Source organism: Triticum aestivum, chromosome 2D (assembly GCF_018294505.1).
Source record: "Triticum aestivum cultivar Chinese Spring chromosome 2D, IWGSC CS RefSeq v2.1, whole genome shotgun sequence".
Classification (NCBI taxonomy): domain Eukaryota; kingdom Viridiplantae; phylum Streptophyta; class Magnoliopsida; order Poales; family Poaceae; genus Triticum; species Triticum aestivum.
This window is the reverse complement of record NC_057799.1, coordinates 538,819,141-538,841,442: the sequence shown is the minus strand read 5'-3', so window position 1 is coordinate 538,841,442 and position 22,302 is coordinate 538,819,141.

The following is a 22,302-nucleotide window of genomic DNA, read 5'->3' as shown; positions in this document are numbered from 1 at the left end:
CGTGTCGGCTCATCGCTGGGATAGATGTCATCCACTCATTGGACGGAAGGCGCCTATGATACGTCGACACGTGGCACGGCCCACCAGTGGCCCATTCCTGTGAAAAGGCCGGCCCGTTTGACTAGGTCAAAAGCTGGCGGGTCGGCCCATGGAAAGCCTGTTAACGGCCTGTTCGCATATAGCCCATTTACAGCCCGCTAACCCAAGGCCCGTTACGCCCTATTCGAATTAGGCCCAGTAGCTTCATCTGGGCCATCCAATATGATTCCAGCCCGTTTTCACTTCTGGCCCATGTATGGCCCATGACGTCTTTCGGCCCATATGAGGCCCTATGTAACTCTTGGCCTATTAACGGCCCGTGCTGAAACTGGCCCGTAATGAACAGTGTATTACTTTACACCCATTAACGGCCCATGGTGAAACTGGCCCGTAATGAACAGTGTATCATTATACCCATTAACGGCCCGTTATTCCGTTGGGCCGTTTCCAGCCCATGTTATCTTTCGGCCTTCTCAGAGCCCATTTATTCTTGGGCTATTTTCCAGCACTCGTTTACTTACGGCCCGTTACTGTCATTTTCTGCTTGTGGTCCAAATTCAGCCCGTCATTACAGTTGGCCTGTTTGTGGTCTGTTAATACGTTGGGCCGTTTTCATAGCGTCATCAAATACGGCCTATTAACGATGGCCCGTTATGGTCGGCCCATGAACGGACGATTCCAACTCTAGCCCATTTACGGCTAGAATGCGATCTGTTTGGCCCATGTTTGGCCAATCGATCATACGGCCCGTATAAGGCCCATTGATGATACGGCCCGTAGAAGGCCCATTGTTTCAACGGCCCGTAGAAGGCCCATTGTTTCTACGGCCCGTAGAAGGCCCACTTTTCTACGGCCCGTAGAAGGCCCACTTTTTATACGGCCCGTAGAAGGCCCACTATTTCTACGGCCCGTAGGAGGTCCAGTGTCACTACAGTAAATATTAGCCCATGGTTATTGTGGCCTAGTTTTAAAAAATAGGTTATTGCAGCCACTAGCAAACCGCAGAAAAAGAACTGCACTGACTACAAGCAAACAAATAAACAAGACAACAAGGAAATAAATAAGCAAGCAACTTACACTAGGCTATCACGACTATTACACATATTACATCCACTTGGCATCAAAGTTCGCCACCAGTGCAAATATAGGGAACACAACAGCATATAAAAGCCGCAGCAAAACAAGTCCAGAACTGAAACCACTTCAGAAGAGCTCAAGAAACAATATCCTGGGTACCCATAATGCTGGCAAGATGCTTAGCAAGCTTATTAACTTTCTCCTGTTTGGCGCTTAAGTCCTCCAGCGCTTGCTGTTGCACCAGAAAGTATGCATCTGAATTCTGCAGGGACTTCCTCAGTCTTTCGGCTTCCTGTCGCATAACATCTGATTGATGTCTTTCAACTTGAAGTTGAGACTCAAGAAGCCGAACTGATTCAGGCAACGAGTTCGAAGAGCTGGTGCCAGCAGTGGTAGCCAGTAACTCGAACACTACATCAAGACAGGACTTTGGGGTTGTCTCAGTGTCTTCAATATAGTTTTTATCAGCTTTCTTGGAGACCAACAGGGATGTCTCACTATCTTGAACCTTATCTGCATTACTTCCTTTACCATTGCATAACAGGGTACTCTTCTCCAATATTTTATCCGCGTTCTAAAAGAGAAACAAACAAACACATCTCAGGTTTACAATGTAGTATATGAAACTCATTTTGGTAAACCAGTTCAGTAGTAAGGTGGACAGGATAACAGCATGAAACAAACATATATCTATGTAGTATGGTCACTGTATGGTCTATATCATTCTAGTTTATGTTGCCAAATCAAGATAGATACAGTTCGAATCATATCTATTTAAGACAAAGCAGCATAGACAGAATATAAGTGTGGGAAACTACACAGCAATAACAACACTTGTAATGTGCATGGCATGAGAACATAACTGTTTATTCAATTGAAACTGAAATCAACATAGAGCAAGTTACAACAGCAAACAGCCAAACACGTTGAAGAAACAGGTTTAAAACATACCTGTTGCGCCATTGGAGTTTCAATTGCATCCTTCAAATTTGAAATTAGTTGGTATCAGTAAATACAGTGATGCAAGAGCAAAGTAGTATGAACCATAGCTACGGAACCTGACCTGAGAACAATTCTTCTTCTGCTTTAAGCGTTGACTTCGGGTTCGGAGTGGTGGTCCTCGTGATTTGGGCACTGCAGTTGCCTTACTAACTGCTCGTGTTTGGGTGCTCTGTGGTGGAGACGGTGCTGTGTCAACGGGAACTGGGTGTCTATCTGCTGGGGTTGGGGTTAGAAGGGGTGTAGCTGGTTCTCTGTCCAACTGGGTAGGGGTACAATCTGCATGAGTGTGGGTTATGTGTGGTGGGGCTGGTTCTTGGGCAAGTACAACCGTGGTTCTATCTGCATCGACAGGTAGCACGATCTTTTCTGAAGACCGTGTTTTTACTCCCACAGATACTGCCATCACTCCCTCCAATTGAAATGGCTGATAAACAAGAAAAGTAATTGAATGTACAGACATTGTAAGATAGACAGGTGCAATGGATAGTAGGGAAGAAAACAGGGCATGAAATAATTCACATTTATGTTGTCTAAGCAAACAGAATAGCAGGACATAATTTCACATATATGATGGCTAATTAAACAGGATAGCATGACACAATTTCACATGTATGATGGCTAACTAAACAGGATAGAATGACATACTTCAAAATATGATGACTATGTAAACAGGATGACATGATATAACTATACGATGTGTCTATTAAAGTGGTTGGCATGCCATAAATCACAAACATGCCGTCGATGGAAACATGATGGCATGATATAATTCACGGATAGAATGACATAATTTAAAATATGATGACTATGTAAACAGGATGAGATGATATAACTATATTATGTCTTTAGAAAATGGGTTGGCATGCCATAATTCAGATACATGCTGTCTATGTAAACATCATGGCATGACATAATTCAAATATATGATTTATATACTAAGGAAGTGAGCAGAGGGCAATCGCATATATGATGTGTCAACTAAGGAGATGGCATTCAATATTGTGTATATGATGTAAAAACTAAGCATTGCAATACAACATATGCATTATATGAGTAATATAACCCTGCCAAGTTTGAGCATACACCTCAGGGGGATAATAGGACTGGTCATCTGCCTCTGAATCCTCCTCTGAAGAGCTATCTGTAACCAGCAAGATATCTGCTTCAGCAGGTAGCATTGTCTGCTCTGAAGACCTTGTTTTCACTCCAGATTTCTCCATCACCAATTCAAATGGCTGATGCACAGGAAGAGCAGTTGAATATACAAACATTGTCGACAAAAGCAATGAGAAATACAAAAAAAGGACGGCATGATATAATTCACATATATGACGCTTGCCTAAACAGCATGGCATTGCATAATTCACATACATAATGCCTTGCAACAAGATAACATTGCATAATTCACATATATAATGTCTTGCAACAAGATGGCATTGCATAATTCACATATATGGTAATTAGACACTAAACAGGTGGCATTCACACAAAGCATGTCTAAACTAAGCAAATGACATAGCAATGCAAGATACCATACGCACGATATGAGCAACATAACCCTGCCAAGTTAGGGCATGCACCTCGGGGGGGGGGAATATGACTGGTCATCTGTCTCTGAATCCTCCTCTGAGGAGCTATCGGTAACCAGCAAGACATGCGCTTCGTCAGATAGCATTGTCTGCTCTGAAGACCTTGTTTCCACTCCAGATTTTTCCATGACCGTGCCGAATGGCTGATGCACAGGAAGAGTAATTGAATGTACTAAAATTGTTGACAAATTTAACACGTAATAAAAAATGATGGCATGATATAATTCACATATAAGATGACTGGCTAACCAGGGTGGCATTGCAAAATTCACATATATGATGCCTGGCTAGACAAGATGGCATTGCATGATTCACATATACGATAAAGAAACTAAACAGATGGCATTGACACAAAGCATGTCTAAACTAAGCAGATGACATCTTTAATGTATACAGTAAGCAATGCAAGGCACCATATGCATGATATTACCAACATCAGCATGCCAAGTTAGAGCGAAGACCTCATGGGGTAAATAGGAGTGGTCTTCTCCTTCTGAATCCCCCTCAGAACAGTTATCTTCCTCTTGATTACGATCCGAAATGGGTGGAGGGGGGCTGCCTTTGCGCCCACCATGGAACGACGTCTGCATGAAATTTTATTGCCACGCAAGGCTCGTCTCTTTTGCTCTACATGATCAGTTCCATTGTGTACAATAACTGGCATGCATAGGAATAAAACATAGTGAGATTATGTAAGGAGTGCATGCACAAATCCAGAGTGATGGTAGCAAACTGTGGATAGACCCAAAACCAATGATAGCAGGCAGATAATAGCTTTAGTTAAAAAATACAGATAATGGCTCCTTTAATGTTTGTTTGCACCCAACATGAAACTCATAGTAGACACCGGAGATTAACCAGATAGTAGACAGATAGTACTGATTGCTGCCCCAATATGTACCCCACAACCATTTAAAAACTCAAGTTTCAGCATTAGTTTGGACCTGACTCGGAGTCTAATAGGTGAACACGACGATAATGTAGCATGTCATCATATTAAGCGACGCATAACGTAAGCAGACACGGAAGAGTGCGACCTCTCTTGCGGACCCGTGTAGTCCTCAAGGTCATCTGCTCAGTTGATGATGGTAATGCAGTTGCCGTGGCTGCCGGCGGCGGGGAAGAAGATCTGAGGCGGCGAAAGACAGTCTGGAGAGCGGATCCCTGCTGTGGTGAACCCTTCCGTCGTTGGAGCAGCTGAGCTGGGGTGGAACACAGCGCCGCAGGAGCAGGACAAACCACACAAGGTTTTCTTTGACACATATCTGTAACAGAAGTAATTGAGTAAGGGCTTGTTTGAATTTGAGGATTCTAACAATGCAGGGATAGGAAATAGACAGGAATAGGATAGGAATGCACGTGCAAAACAGAGAATTTAAAAACACAGGATTTCTGCCAATCTGGGTGTTTGATTCACAACAATTGGAAGATCACAGGATGCAAAAAAGCATGGTGAGATTAAGTCAAACCACAAGAAAATGTACGGTTATAATTCTATTATGCTACTATCTCTTAGTCTTGTGCTTGATGAATAGGAATATGAAAAGGAGGAGAAGTGGAAATTAGAATTCCTACGGTTTTTCTTTCAAGGAGACACTAAAGGAACAAATCCTACAGTTTTCCTTTGCTCCATTCCTTTGCACCAAATTCATGAAAAGTAGTACCATAGGAAACTTTCCAATTCCGATGTTTTTCATTCACTTTTCCTTTCAAGCACTGGCGATTCTAGTAGGCAGGCTTGAGCAAGGAAAATCCTACACTAAAAAAATGTTTTTGTGCTACTTCTATTACTTTGGACCCAGGCCACTGCCATACTAGCTCAACTCCCAGGCCCATCGACAAATGCACAGCTCAAACGCGCAGAGATAAATAATGATGGCGTTCAAGAGAGTCCATCACGGATAGCTAAGTTGCCTGGTACCTCACTGCTTGTCATATAGTAGGATAAAATAATCGTATTTCCCGTTACTACGAGTGCTCAGTGGACAATATATATAACATGTAGAGTAAAAAAGAGATGCAACAAGTGTACAACCTCTTTGGCGAAGCCATGTCGATCTCAGCGTGATTGGGTTGGCCGGTGAGGATGCTCCGGCTGACTTGGCTGTCGGAGGAGGGGAAGAAGATCTTAGGCGTCTGGAGATGGAGCCCGAGGTACTGCTCCGCTGTGATGGAGGGTTTCGTCGTTGGAGCAGCTCCGGTGAGTTGTACGACGCCGAGGCTGAAGCAGGACAAGAGAGACAACGAACAACGTTAACCTGAGTGGAATTCTAATAGCATCTCCAATACATGACGTAAAATACATAACCACAAAGTGCTAGATGTAAAATACATCAGCCGCTCATCTCTGAACTTAACTGTCGAAACTGAATTTAACTGTCGAAACTGAACTTAACTGTCGAAACTGAACTTAACTGTCGAAACTGAATTTTGCTGTCGAAACTGAATTTTGCTGTCGAAACTGAACGCACTAGCAAGGTGAGGCTACACGTCGGTCGACTGACTTTTTCATCTCTGGTCAGTCGATTTTGCAGCCGTTGGATACGAAATCAAGGGCCTGCGGTTCATCTTCAACCTCCACCCCCCTGAGCCGCCAGCCACCACCGGCCAAACAGCAGCCCCCCGCCGCCCGCGGCCGGCGGTGCGCCGCCCCGCCCGCCCCGAAAACACTCCCCACCGCCGGTCCGCCGCCGCCCCGGCCATCCCTCTAGGCCCCCCCGTGCCGAGCTTTTTCTCCGGCGATCCCCACGCCACCGCCCCGCCAACGCCCCGCCACCGCCGGCGACCACCGCCCCCATCCTGAACCCTAAGATAGATAGTGGGGTACCTCTCCGGCGAGCCCCCCTCCCCGCTGCGGCTGGTTCTTCCTTCACCCCGGCGAGCCCCCCCCACCCCCTGAAAATCGACTGACCCAAAAGTCGATTCAGTCGACTGAAGTGTAGCTAAATCGGAGCAGCATCGCAAGCAAGAGCAAGAGCGAGAGCAGCAGCGCGAGCAAGAGCAATAGCAAGAGCAGACCAGGCAGGGGACCGAGAGCAAGAGCAGAGCAGCAGCGCGAGCGAGAGCTAAAGCAGCAGCAGCTCCTACTGATGTGGACGTCGCCGCCGAGGGAGCGACGCCGTGGAGGAAGTGGCCGGCGACGCCGCCGTGGATGGAGCCGCGCCGTGTCGGCTCGGGACCGAGCGCCGGCAGCACCGTGAGATCGAATCAAGAAGAAAATGCGGCGATTAGTGTACAACCTCTTTGGTGGCGCCGATTAGGCCGCAGCTTCATCCGAGGAAACGGTGATGATGATGCTCTTCCGGTGGTGCAGGTGAAGACGGCGGTGTGGGAATGGAGGTGGCGCGAAAGACGAGGGGAACGTCGGGGCAGCTCCTTGGAGGTGGAGGACGGGGTGGCTGAACCGGCGGGACGATGAGATCGACGACGGATCCTCATCCGGTACGGTGGATGAGGGACGTCGAGGTGTTGCTGTGGACGACGTCGTCGGGGAAGAGGCTCCGGCTGGGTGGCGGACGGAGCAGGGTGTGGGGTTTCGTCGCGGGTTTTCGCGGCCTCGGTGTACGAATGGGTGGGCGGATGGGATGGCAGTGGGGAACCATGGCTTAGAGACGCGCTTGTCCGAAATGTGGGGTAAGTTACGAAAGTACCCCCACCGATTTGAGGCGGTTCTTTCGGTTCAGGGGTACCACGGGCATTTCGCGTGTCGGGATTTCACAGGAGGTGGGAGTTTTCGCGCGCGTTGTAATTTCGGAATAGCAAGGCGCGGGTTGAGATGGAGGGAGTTGTCGGAGCACAACGAGACAAAGATATATCTTAAATATTTCGGGCTAACAAGGCGCGGGTTGAAGAGGCGGGAGTTTCGCAGCACGATAGACAGAGACGCTAGCTTGAATTTTCGGCATAACAAGGCGCGGCTTGAAATTTCGGAAGAACAAGCTTAACGTGTACCCAAAAAAAGACAATTTGCACCTCAACACGCACAACACACACACAAACACCATTTAGACTAGAGTAAGGTACACGTGCATTGCACGCATGAGATTTGGCAACCAAATTATGAATAAATACCACATTATAGCATGCAAGCTTTGAGTCATATATGCATGATGTAGATGTTCGTTTAATTCTTATAGTTCATTTCATTCAAAATCATCTAGTTTTTATAAGAAAGCTAATCTATTTTAAGATTCATGGAATTGTGCGTCGTAAGACATAAAGTAAAAACAAATAATGGCAAATCATGTAGAAAAACATTTGGGCAATTCTGATACGGAAGATTCTAGAACAAATAAGAAGTGCTTGTGTTTTGATGTTTGTGCATTATGCTTAAGTTCAACCATGGAGTCTTCTAGATTATACATGTGGCGAAATCTGGTGGAATCTAGATGATATCCAACGGCCAGTAGTGCTCAAATTTGCCATCTTTGGACCATCGGATTCGCCTCATCCAACGACCATCTTTCAAAGTTAAAGTTACCCGCACACAATATAAAAAAATATAAAATATAATATATATATAGGGGTATAGATATAGATATGTGATGCGAAAGCCGCCCATCATCTCCAATTAGAATAGTGTGTCCATGCACGGATGCGACGTGGCCAAATGATGTCTGCCATCGGTATCTCAAATTCAAATCAGTCTGACCTTGTTCAATGTGTATACATTACAACATGCTCGTTTCCAAACCACACCGCGCAGATCTCCGTTATATTCATGCATGCATGGGTTTCAAACATCAGGATCTCTTATTCAAATATTTGAATTCAACTTTACATTGATTATGACCTCACCTATTCTTTTACACCCACACAGTAGTCTTCTCTTTATAATTGTACCACTAACTTTCTCTCGTGCATGCATGCACACACACTACCAGTCGGCATTATCCATCGCACGCATGCAATCTTTTTCTTCAGGTCGGTCTCCCATGAAGGCACACACCCACACACATCCCCCTCTCCATCATATCGGGCATTCTTTATCTCTCACGCGTGCATGCGCAACGATCGATGTTCCTCTATGTATGTGTGTATATAGCTAGGTCTTTCATAGTTTTCCACACAAACCGATCAATCGATATATCCAGTGAGGTCTCACCCTCTTTCCCACGTCCACATCGATCAATCTATACCTCTCTATATAGGATTAACATATATAGCTAATACACCCACATTAATTATATATCCAACGTCCCCCTCTCATCATCCATGCCTTCCGCTTCATCTCTCAGACGCGTGCACAATGGCGAAGACAGGGGCAGTAAGGGCCCTGCCCCCCTCCCCCCTAACATCACTATATATCGAGGCTAATATGAATGTGATCATTAGACAATTGCTGCTAAAAATGGTTTAAGTTCATGAATTGACCCTCCTCGTAAAGGATTAGCAATGCTTGGCCCCCTAGCTCATTTATTTTTCATGGCTCCGCCACTGCGCGCAACAGCGCACGTGTTCGCCCCCTCTCTCTAAATATCGATCTCGCACTTGTGCATTCCTTCATAGTCTCCCTCCACTCGGCCCCTCGCACCATCTTCTAGCCCCCCACCGGATTTTGCCACATGTACAATCTAGCAGACTCCATGGTTGAACTTAAGCATAATGCACAAACCTCAAAACAACAGTGGTTCTCTTTTGTTCTAGAATCTTCCGTATCATAACTGCCCAAACTTTTTTTCTAGTTGAATTGCCATTATTTGTTTTTACTTTATGCTTTACAACGCACAATTCCATGAATCATAAAATAGATTAAGGGCTTCTTTGATTCAAAGGATTCTCAAAGGAATTTTGGAGGATTCTAATCATTAGGAATTTTTCCTATCTTGGTTGTTTGATTCGTAGGATTGTAAACCATAGGAATTTTTCCATATGATTCATTTGCACTAGATTTCATAGGAAACATCCCATCCACTCAAACCTCTTTGAAAGAATTCTGCGTTTTTTCTATGCACAATCAAACACTCGTACAATCCTGTAGGATTCAAGACGACATTCCACTATAATCCCATGTTTTTCCTATTCCCGCGTTCTTAGCTTTTTTATAAAAACTAATTGATTTTGAATGAGATGAACTATAAGAATTAAACGAAGGGCTACATCAGGCATATATGACTCAGAGCTTACATGCTATAGTGTGGTATTTATTCATAATTTGGTTGCAAAATCTGATGCGTGCAATGCACGTGTACCTTACTAGTACTTCGAGTATGTGCAAAACACGTAAATTAGAATACCAATGGCACGCTACACAGTGTCTCTCTTACAGTTCATGAAGCCACGTGGCACATGTGGAGGCGTTGTCGCGACCTCCTTGCGTGGATTGATCACAGTGACGTGCTGCTGGTTCCAGAAGAATGTACTCGTCCTCCCTGAGCCATACTGGCGGTACATGCACGAAGCGAAGATGTGCACGCACGCCACGCACGCACTCATTCCCTCGCACGCACACGCGGGTACACGGGCGGACGCAATTTTGTACCAAGATCCACCCCATGTGATAATTTGACGCGTGTAAAGTCGTTCACTTCATTGATGGTCAATTAATACAGCGCATGCAAATTGAGTGGACGTGAGGGCGGAAGAAAGACATTATTACTCCACTGCGCGCATGCGAGTAGTTAAATCGTGGGTTGCTAGTAGTACTTCCATTGGTCTCCTTCGTATTTTGTGCCAATTTTTGACAGTAACATAATATTTACGCATTTGAGCAGTGTAGTACTTGAAATTTATGTTCCGCTAAACTCATCGGGAGCCGTTTCGGGCCTCGAAACCAAAACCATCAATTAATCTTTACCTTGTTCCCATCACATTCGAAAGCCTGCTCACACCTACTAGTACGTACCAAACCTGAACGTGTTCCCACTATGCAGGTATTAGTACTAGTGCTAGTACTTAGGTTATAAAAAGGGGAACTACCTAACCGAAAATTACTCTACCTTTCCTCCTCATAAGTGCTTCTTCTTCGTCCGTCGTTGCCATGGCCGGTGAGCAGAGCTCTAGGTCGAGAACTACTCGTAACAAGGGAGCGGCAACCAAGGCTGCGGAAAAAAAGAGAGGGCTCGCCGCCACGCAGAGACCTCGAAAGATCTCTCACGGGCAGGCGATGGCTCCCAGGAGCGCCCTAGCCGCGGAGGCGAACATGCCGAGCCGGCGGAGCTGGAGTCGTTATCCCTCGACGGCATGCCCGATCAGCTCAATAAGCAGAAGGAGTTCATCCAAGGCTTGATGGAGTTGCTGAAGGAGAGCCTCGACGACATGCCCGCTGAGCTCAATCAGCAGGGGGAGTTGACCGCCGGCTTGGTGATGCTGCTGAAGAAGAGCATTGCCTCGGAGAAGAAGGCGACCGGCGAAATCCTGCGACTTCAGGAGGACAAGGCGAAGCTCTGCCACGAGATCGACCTGTTGAAGGAGAAGAACGCCGGCTGGAAGAAGCTGCATGAGAATAGTAGTTCCTCGATGAAGATGCTGCAGGCCCTCGTCATGGAACAGAAGGAGGAGTTGGCGAAGCTCCGCATCGAGCACCCGGCTGCTGTCAAGGTACGTAATGCGGCCGTGGAACAGATGATGAAGGCTCGCGTCGAGAAATCCCGCGTCATGGACAGAATGAAGAAGATGGCGGAGGAGACGCGCAAGGAGATGGAGGTCGTGGAGGCGATGAAGAAGCAGTTACGACTCCGCGGCGAATTAGATCATTTGGGGTGATAATCTTCCTTCTTCTTTTGCTCCTGTGTTTCATCTTTTGCTTCGGGTGTTTCGCCGCACGTGTCACGTTCTCTGCGAGGCATGAATAGAACAATGGTTTTTTTGAGGGAATGAATAGAACAATGCTAACAATGAGATGACTAGCAAATTAGATCATTTTTTATCGCCATATGGCACTGGGCTGCCGTGTTTCGTGCTCCTCCGTCGCAGTACTACTCCAGTGGAAAACTTGAGTATACCGCACGGTTCTTTGCTCCTCCTCGATCAGGTCGTCGGCGCATTTATACGAGCAGTCAAATCACAAGGCCCCGCCTTCCAGCAGTAATGAGCCGTCAAATCACAAAGGCCCTCGCCTCTCGTGAAACCGACCAAGCTAGACTGCCCCGCCCTCTAGCCTTTTAAAAAATGTATACTTTTGTACAGCAGTAGTATCGATGGATTGCGCCATGGAGCAAAACTTGAAATTAAAAAAAGGTGGTACATATAGAGAGCGCTCGTCGCCAAATTATGCATATAGTACTATTAAAAAGGCTAGTCACAATAATGGTGTCCAGCACAACCCACCCCTCAAATAAAACTAAGAGGGTGCTTGGATACGTTTTAGTCCCATGACTAAAAGTAGTGGGACTAAAACATGCTAGCCTCACCCATGCTTGGATCCAAATACTAAAAAGGCTAAAATCAAGTTAATGAGCATTTATTATCCTCCAAACCCTCCAATCCAGAACTCGCCTGTGTTAAAGGAGAGGAGTTAAATGCGTAGAGAGAGGACTAATCCACATTTTAGTAGGGGTACCCCTGACTAAAAAATTTTAGTCTCAAGACTAGTTTTAGCCCCTCTTTAGTCAGGGGTGCTTGGAACTTTAGCCTCTTAAAGAGACTATTTTTAGTCAGACTAAAATAAGTCCCTTGGATCCAAGCACCCTCTAAGCATCCTGGAATTCTTTGACAAAACTAAGCACCCTGAAATTCTTTGACAACTAAACTGCTGGCTATATGATGTTGGCCATATATATTGTACGTATATAATGTGAAGAAACGAGTGGTAGTACTATACCAACTAAAAGATGAAATGTAAGAAATACTAGTATGTACGTACTGAAGAGTTAAAGTAACGAGAAGAAACATAACATAGTTCTGCTGGGGGCTCAGCACAACACACCCCTCAAATTAAATTAAGCACACCTGAAATTAAACTTTGCAACTATTCCGGTAGACACTGCATTAGAACCACCATGAGCAACGACACTGCCACCTTACTCGGAGTCCTCGTCCACGTCCTCGACTTCGTCCTTGTCCCTCTTCCTCTTGGCCGATACTTCTTTGCTTGAACCGCACACTTGGCTGTTGCTCTTCATCCAACCCTTGTAGATATTGAAGCAAAGGTAGCCATCCATTGCAGCGTAGTGGATGTGGTCTATATCTAGTACATTCCGCTGCCATGCATGACGATGAAACGTGTATGGAGGTTTCTCCAGTTTACCGTACGAAGGATGAACCATGGCTCCTGCCAGGGTCAGCATTGAAGGCTGACGAGAGGACACCAGCCGATTCTTCTGGAGGTCGAAGGTGTTGCCTACAACGAGGCCTATCCGACGCAGGACTTCTTTGTCGTTACCAAAGTCTACAGTAACGAATTTGACTAGGTTGCTCTCGAGGAAGTCCTTAAAATCCTGGCACTCAACGTCGGCATGGCATATGTGGTAGACCAAGCATAAGTCATGCACGCAAACCTGGATCACGGCGGGCTTCTTCCTCTCTTCGTCCTTTAGATCCTTCTCTCGTCCCAGGACTGTGGTGTACTCAACATCTAGCCCAGCGACCCACTCATCATCTGAGTCTTCGAACATGCGTCTGAAGCGAGAAAGGCATCCTTTCACCGTCGCGGAAGAACGGGTGTAGATGACGTCGAACTCATCGCCGGTGATGGTTCTAACCTTGTACTCACCGCCGATCGTGGAGATTTGGGACGCCATGGATTTGGGAGGAGGGTTAGGATTAGTGGAACTGCCGTAATGTGAATGGACGGGACGACTAGGAGCGAACCGCCGTAGTATTGAAGGACGTGCGGGGACGAGTAGGAGCGAACTGCCAGCGTGCGAACGGCAGGGTAGTGGCTTTCCATTCTCCCATGATACGGGCTTCCGAGAGCCCTTGGATCTGAGATCGAACGGTTGCATGGCGTGATTCTAGACCTATGGGTGAATATCCTATCCTGGAGGGTTATTCTGCAAATTTTCAGCAACTTAGCATGCGACCGTTTGATCTCAGATCCAAGGGCTGCCAGCAGCCCGTATCATGGTCGCGCCTACCACGACCGTCGCGTCGCTCGCGCGGTCGCGCCCTTGGAGATTTAACACGGTGCGTTAGGCTATCTGATGTTGGCATGTCATACATAGTCATCACTTAGTCACTCATACTACAACAAGGTTGGCTATAAGTGTATTTTTTTACTCCTCTCTATCTCTTTCTTCGTACTCCCTCCGTCCCATAATATAAGAACGTTTTTGACACTAGTGTAGTGCCAAAAACGTTCTTATATTATGGGACACAGGGAGTACTAGTATTTATTGCATTTGCCAAGGAGTGACCTCTTCCAATGAAATGGTGTTGCTAAGTTTGCTTCATTTAATTAGCTATAGACTCAAAATTGTCTTTTCACCTAGGTACACGCGCTTAGCACCGTTTCTTCCTTGGGTCACCAAACTAGTCTCTCTCTTCTTGATTAACTTGCCACATCAGACTTTATGCCTATGTGGCAAGCTTAAGCACCTGTAGGAGCAAGTAAAAGTAAGTACAATAGTGCGCTTTACATGGCATTTTTGCATATGTGGAGGAAAGAGAGGCAAGGAAAAAGTGGAGAAGTGGGCTCTCATGCAAGAGCCAGCCTCTACTACATGGTGGAGCATTGGGAGAGGCACCTGTATGGAGGTGGTCAGGAATCGGGAGACTCACGCCGGTCGTAGCGCCGCAGTTAAAATGATAATGGCAAGTCAAATCACGGGGCCCCACCTGTCCAGCAGTAACTCGCTGTCAAATCACACAGCCCTACGTTTGCAGCAGCCTACTCCCTCGTCTTCTCGCGTCTCTGTCGAACCGACTAGGCGGAACTGCCCCGCCGCCTACCGCGCAGGAAAAGCCCCGCCCTCGACTTTTAAATAGTATACAGTATACTAATTTTGTATCCATGGATTGCGCCCGCGCCATGGAGCAAAGCGTCTAGAAAACGGCGGTACACATGTACGGAGTATACAGCACGCCCGTCGCGTTCGCGTCGCACCCCAGACGGTCGGTCGGTCTGGCACGCTGCTCTCCGAATGGAACGCGCGTCATATTGCGTTTGCACACACATGTGGGACGGCAATTGAGAACCGACCATAGGCACACTCCCCGGCCCCGCAAGTCGGGTGACTTAATAGAAGAGGGAGACGAGCGATAGTACTAGAGAAGTGTTGTACTACGTTGGTGCCTGGACGATCCCTGCAAGACACGGAAGATCAGTTCGTCCATGCATGTGACCAGACTCCAGCAGACACGCCTGGATTGGCTATCGTGTACATATCGTGCAGGCTGTGTTGTACATGGCTGTAGTTGTGGTGAGAAATCTAAAAAAAGGTTTCTTGTCATCTCGCAAAATTAGGTGTCATGTGCTTCGGATCACTGCGAGGGTTAAACAGCGACAACTGAGTTGGGCTAGTCATTGGGGGCACATGCACGAACAGTGACTACTCGGCTGCCATCTAGGTCAAGCCGGCTATGTTAATTAGGACATCTATCGACGGACCCCTTTTCTACGAGTTTATCTTTAATTTGAGCTTTGTTCCTCGTCTAGTTTGTCCGTCGGGATTCATGTTGTCTCCTTTGGGCAGTGAGGTTATGATTTCTTGTCATGTGGCATTTTTTCGTGTTATATGTTATAATCCGGCGCTTCAGATCAAAATGACGACAACTGCGCCTCCGGGCCACGTGCATGAAGACTTCTCGACAGTCATTGACGAGGTCAAGCCGGCTCCGGTAGACAAAAGAAAACTAGTACTACTCCACTATATAGGCAGGAGCCTCCGCGCTTGCTTGCTAGTGTTGCTCTCTTCACACTGTCTCGGCCTCTCCAGATCTAAACACGACAGCGGTGGCCACACTCTCTCTCTCTCTGCTCACCGCTGGTCACAGATCCAGCCGGATCCTCTCCGCCGGGGAAGGTGAGAAGGTGCAACGTTCACGCGGTCGTCCTTCGCGACGGCTCTTACCCACTGCTGGGCGCGTCCCGATCAGCCTGCCTTGCCGTTCTCTCCCAAGCACCGCTGGCGAGGGAGGGCCTCCGACCCCTTCTTCCTCGCTGCCGTAGTGTGGGCAGATCCGGCCTCCCGCCGCCCACCTAGCGACATCCCGGCGACCATCAGGTATAACTTCCTTCGAAACCGGCCTTGCTCTACTTCCCGAGCTCCTGACGTCGCTGCATTTGTATCTTTTACTATTTCTCAGGCCCCCTCGTAGATAGGATCGATCGGCTGTTCGAAAACCACCTAATTTTTTTACGTTTAAGAGGTAAAACTAGTTCATGCACTCGAATCTAGTACTACTTGGTTCAAACAAGGAAGAAAGGGGGTGGGGTGGGGGAGGATTTGTTACCTGAATCTAGGACTTGGTCGAAAGAGGAAATAATGGGGGCGAAAAGTAGCAGAGACTGGCTATCCAACTGGTCTCTAGGTCTAATAGGGAAATAAAGGGAAACGCAGTACAAACTCAATATAAACCCGATCTATTGGTTGAAAAAGGAAAGAAAGTGGGGACTGGGGGACAAGTCAACAGAGTAAGTCCAGCACTAGATTTGCTAGCCTCACACAGTATAAGGTGGCTATACCGAACAAAAATGGGACCAACCCAGATATCCTGTTCTGATGTTTGTTGCCCCGAGCCACTCTTATGTAATGCCACTGGTAAAATGTAGCAGTCGCACTGTTAAAAGTAAGGACACGTTAAACCAATGTTGTTTTCAATGTAATGCCTCCAGTAATATGAATCAATGGCACTTCTTTACATGTCCTGCTAAAATTTCCCATTAAGATAAGTTGGTTCTTTTCGTTAGAAATGCAACTGTCCTGGTCCGCCTACTCTCCCGTGCCCAAAGTAATGTCGTATTTAACGGTTGTCATAGTTAATCCTAATGCCCACACTAATATCTAGCAATGCCAGTGCTTTAGAAATTGCTACTGTCCTTGTAGGATTGCCATTCAGATAAGGAACATGCTTCTTTTCATTTGATGCATGTTTCATCACTTGTTAGTCACCCTCCTTTCCACCTTTTTTGTGCAAACAGAGATATACATTTCACGCTCGATCTTAGTTGAACTGCACAAATGATATCCAAATTATAGTTGAGCATTCCAGGAGCTTCACAACCAACCTTGATGTTGCTCAATTTTATTGCAACTAATGAAGAAGAAGCTCTGTGGGTTTCGTTTTCTGATGGAAATGGAACCGGGGCTGGAGCCCTTTTCTTAAAAAAATTGAAGAAGAAGCTGCTAGCTCACGGGACATTGCTTCATTTTAGGTGAACTGCACCAAAAGGTCCCATGAATTGAATCATCCATGTTGGTGACTGAAAGAGCCAGCTTCAGCATCCCAGTCTAAGCACCCCCGGCCTCCATCCTTGCGACGCACGGTACACCTCGTTTGCCACCTGCTCGACCCTAGTGTCACTGATAAAATGAAGTAATAATACAGTTAAAATAGAGCGAGTGTCATCTCTATCATTTCATTTCCAATGTAGATAAAGAAAGTGCTTCTCTTTGTTAATGTATGTTTCATCAACTAGTCCCATTGTTAATGTTTAAGCGTTTCTGCAAACTGGGGTGCTTAATTTTAGTTGATATGTACAAAAATAGAGATTTGAATGTCTCAAGGCGCCTCCTTGTACTACCGCTGTACACTGATGTTCATCACTGGCAGAAGGTGTATCTGGGAGACTTGGGACGATGTCCAGTATGAGGCGTACCGTATGAGGCGTCGCAGGGCCCATCTCGCCCTCGCAGCATGGCATACTATGATACTATCGCAATATTTTCTTCTATTTATTTTGTGTGTTTCATCAACTAGTGCCACTATAATGTAATCACGCTTTTTCATTATCTGTGCAAACAGGGTTATTCAGCTGCATTTTGGTGGAACTGCACAAATGTACGTATGGAACCGGCATATATGCAGAGTGCGAGGTGTGCCAAGTAAAAATTACCGACACCAACCATGCTGCATGCACGCATTGGCATCCACCACCACCAGTGGGATGTGTGGCGCTCTCTGTGGACGGATCTTTCTCGGCAGCAAATCATCTAACCAAATACTAGTAGCTTATATTGGCAGTTTTCTAGGGAGTACTCTTTTCTGAAAGAAGCACCAATCTATTTTTCTTTATTTGTACACTGTGTCACAACTTTGACCCAAAGGTCCAGAGCTATTTTAGGGTGATTGGCGTAGTACTCGGAGACTGATTGTAAGCATGATTTTCATTAGCTGTCACACTGATTGTAAGCATGAGCAGGTGGAAGATTAGGTTAGTGTGAAGCTTACCTTAAACCCTACCGCCGCCGTTGAAACGAGGCGAGCGTCGAGGGAACCGTGGAGAACGGCGGGGAAGCGACGTCGCGCCATCCGGCCTCCTCTTGCGGTGGGAGAACGAATACTCCTGTGGCTCCGGCTGGCTCTGCACCCTCACGAACGGCACACCATACTCGATCGATTCGTTATCCTCTGGGTGCTCGACCTTCGACCTGTACGCCCACCACCTCCGCCTGACTGTCGCCTCGGGTGAATCTGTCTGCTCCATCGCCCAGAGGAGATACTCGATGAACTCGGAGGACTGCGGCATGACTGCCGCCGAGGAGTACATGTACATCGCCGCCCTCATCGCCGCCGTCTCGCTCTTTCGCATACATTGCCACATGGCCCGCACCGTCCTCGAAATCTCCCACTCATTTTCAAACCAACTAAGGATCTCCTTCAACCTGGCTAACTTTGCCTGGTCGCCGCCGGCGATCTGCCTAATTCGCTGCTGCATCCTCTTCATAGATGTCCTTCTGAGTGGTCCGGTGCTAGCTTTGGAAGATGGGAGGAGAGACGATGGTCTTGCAATAGAGAAGAGGGAGAGGCGAGACGGTGGTTTTGGAATGGAGATGATGGAGAGGAGAGGAGGTGGTTTTGCAATGGAGAAGATCAGAAGAGGGAGAGGCAAGACGGTGGTTTTGGAATGGAGATGATGGAGAGGAGAGGAGGTGTTTTTGCAATGGAGAAGATCAGAAGAGGGAGAGGTGAGACGGTGGTTTTGGAATGGAGATGATGGAGAGGAGAGGAGGTGGTTTTGCAATGGAGAAGAGGGAGAGGAGCGTGCGGCAGCGATTTAGGATTGGACGAGAGGGCCGGCGCGCTGTGACTGGATCAAAATCAAAATCAATTTACCCTTCAATTAAGAAAGCGACCCCACATTAACTAGTCTCCCTTTTATTCTGGGTCATAATTGACCATGATTTTCGCACATAAAATATATGTTATACGTTGCAAAAATAATATAATTTGAAAGTACATTCAGATACGAACCAAACGATACAATTTTTGGTGACATGCATTCACATTTTGCTTGTCAAATACAGTACGTGGTCAAACTTTGACCCAAAATACGCAAAACAACAAAAAAATACTTCCAAGACCAGCGCCGCTCTTCTCCTCTTAAACCACCGCCGCTCCTCTCCTGTTCCAATCTAAATGCAGCGCCGCTCCTCTCCTCTTCCATTTCAAAACCACCGCCCCTCCTCTCCTGTTCCAGTCCAAAACCAGCGTCGCTCCTCTCCCGTTCTAATCCAAAACCAGCGCTGCTCCTCTCCTCTTCCATTCAAAAACCACCGCCGGCGAGTGAAGGTGTTGTGGAGAAGTAGATCGATGGAGGAGTACAACCGATACGTGAGGATCGCAGACGGCGACCCTGTGAAGCTAGCTAGGATGTTGGAGATACAGTCTTGGTTTGACAACAAGGACCAACTAGCGGCGACGGCGACATCCATGGCCAAATATCTGCAACAGAGCGAAAAGGCGGCGATACTCCCGGAGGGAGTCGCGCCGGAGTACATAGAGCTGCTCCTCTGGGCCATGGAGCAAACAGATTCACCGAATCCGATCGTGAGGGAGCGGTGGTGGGAGTATCGATCCCAGATGGAGCATCCACCAGAGATTGAAGGATCGAGCATCTACAGGGTGCCGTTTGTGAGGGTGTCCTGCCAGAGCGAGCCGGTGGAGTCTTCGTCGACCGAACCCAACTGCAAGAGGAGAAAAGCAGTTGGCCCGACGACGCTTCCCCGCCATCGTCTCCCTCGCTGTTCACATCGTCTCACGGGGCGGCTGTCTGCCGCCGAGGAATAGGAGGGGGCTGCCCCCCCAGCCCAATAGTCGGGCAGGTTGTGAATTGTCAGGAGGAGCTTAGGGTTGTCAGTATTTGCAGGTTGTGAATTGTGTGTTGTGTATTTTGAGAGTACTTTCATATATGAATGTCTTTTGAATTTCAGATTTGCAGTATTGAGCATATGAAGTATTTTATGAATTCTAGAGATCTATTTTTAGCACTTAAAAAATGTAGTTTCATAGGAGTATAAAAGTGCAGACAATGTGATTCTCAGAGAAGAAACTGCAAGTTTCAGTTTCAGATAAGAAACTGCAAGTTCAGTTTCAGATAAGAAACTGCAACTTTCAGAGGCAGAGCATTTATATTAACACGGCCTTTTCAAACAGGGTTAACATCATGTTGGAAGTTTTATTCATGGTCGAAAATGGAACTACCAGCCAGTTAACATCATGCTGATCAACATTCATGCATAGCACATCTTCATATGATGCACAGTCAAAATGCCCACACAATGTCGAGTGTGCGAAACACAGAGAAAACGAGGGACAAAGTTTTGGCAAGTGTTGGACGTGGTTTTGGGCTGCCTCGTCTAGGCTTTCATTTTTAACATGCGCAGCCCACGACCTCGGATGGGAGGTCCATAGGCCTGTTTGTATTTTCTTAGGGCCGTCATGTATCGACCGGCCTATGGACCTCCCATCCGAGGTTTTATTTTTGGCAGCCCAATTTATGTATTTTTTTGAAGAAAACGTAGAGGTCTGTTCTATTTTTCTATATAAGAATAGGAACGCCAGGTCCAACTTATGTTTCCCTTCTAACTATATTATATATATTTAAATTATTTTATATGTTATTATATATTATTTTTATTGTCATCATATATTTAACAGATACTTACATATGTAAGAAAACAATATCCCACATCTTATTAACTTATAAAAATAATTTCTTAACAAATAAAATCCTGGATTGTTTTGGCACGAAAATCCTAGTGATTGTGTACAAAAGCTTGGTAAGATTTAAGGACGAATGTAATAATATCACTTATTATTTAAATATATTTATAACAAAATGCTCAGCCCCTTTTTATTTTTTGATAACATTGCTGGCCCAACCCAACATTATAATTAGAATCAGCCCAGCAAAATCGTGTATTTCGAGAAAGTGCAAATGGCCTGTAATTTTTTAGGAAATAAAATAAATGGGCCGCATGGACGCTACATTATTTGTTCACCCAGCCCAACTAATGGCTGTAATTCAAAAAAAAGATCAAATTGACTGTAAATTCTACCGCGCAAAAAAACGACTGTAAATTCTGAAAAAATGGGTTGAGTACGTGCCACATTTTTGAAGGATGAAATGTGGGCCAATAGGTCGAAGCCAACGCAAGTCGTTGTCAATTTAGTCAACAAATGATTCTGACATGTTAGCCGTTGGATTTACATCCAACGACCGGCATCCATCTTCAATCTCTCGTCTTCTTCCTCCAGCGCCGCCGGGACCACCTCCCGCGTCCTGCTGCTAGCAGCTCTGCTTAGCACGCTTCGCTATGAAGCGCTACTCCACCGTTGGCCAGGCCATCCCTCCACCCCTCCACACCTTCTGTTCTTCTCCACCGACCGCCGAACCACACCGCACTAGAACCAGTTAACCCTCATACACCTCTCCGTCTGCGACTCTACTCCCGCGTCTTCCCATCTCCGGCTCGTTGCTGTCCGGGGCCTCGCCGTCGTCCACCACCTTGGATGCGCTCGGTGCGGCGTGGTCAACGAACGACACCATCGGAAGGAGACTGTGCGTGGAGAGGCTGACAGCTGGGTCCACGGCCGCACACAAGGAAATGCCTCCTTATTACGTGCAAAATAATGATTCCTCCACCTGACATCTGGGACCCACCGGAAGGGCCTCTGTATTTCGCGAAAATAACGTGCCCCCCGCTGACATCTCGGACCCACCAGCTATCTTCGCACGCAAGGAAGTGCCTCCTTATTACGCACAAAAAAATGAATACTCCCCCTGCCAGCTGGAACCCAGCATAGTGGGAGGCTGACTTGTGGGCCTACCAAGTTGACGGGGACGGAGGGCTTTGTCAACTTAGTCAATATGAACGATTCTAGCTCCTGTTACCGTACGATGTTCATCCAACGGCCGTAGTGCTTCTTCAACCTCTGGTCTTCTTGCTCCAGCCGCCCAAACCAACGCCGGTCGTGCCGCGTGCTCCTGCCTCCCGTGGCTGGCTGTGATGCCGCGGAGGCCTCACAGCCCCATACTACTCCCACCGCTGGCCAGGCCATCCCTCTACTCACCCACACCCCCTGTTATTCTGCGGCGACAGCAGCCTCACACCGCAGCCGAACCAGTGAACCCTCGTACTCCTCTTTGCGTGGGCATCCACTGCTGCGTCTTCCCCAGCTCCGATTCATCCCCTTCCTAGTCCTCGCCGTCGTCCACCGCCGTGGTGCTCTCGGCGCGGCGTGGTCAACGTGGTCAAGGAACGACTTCCAT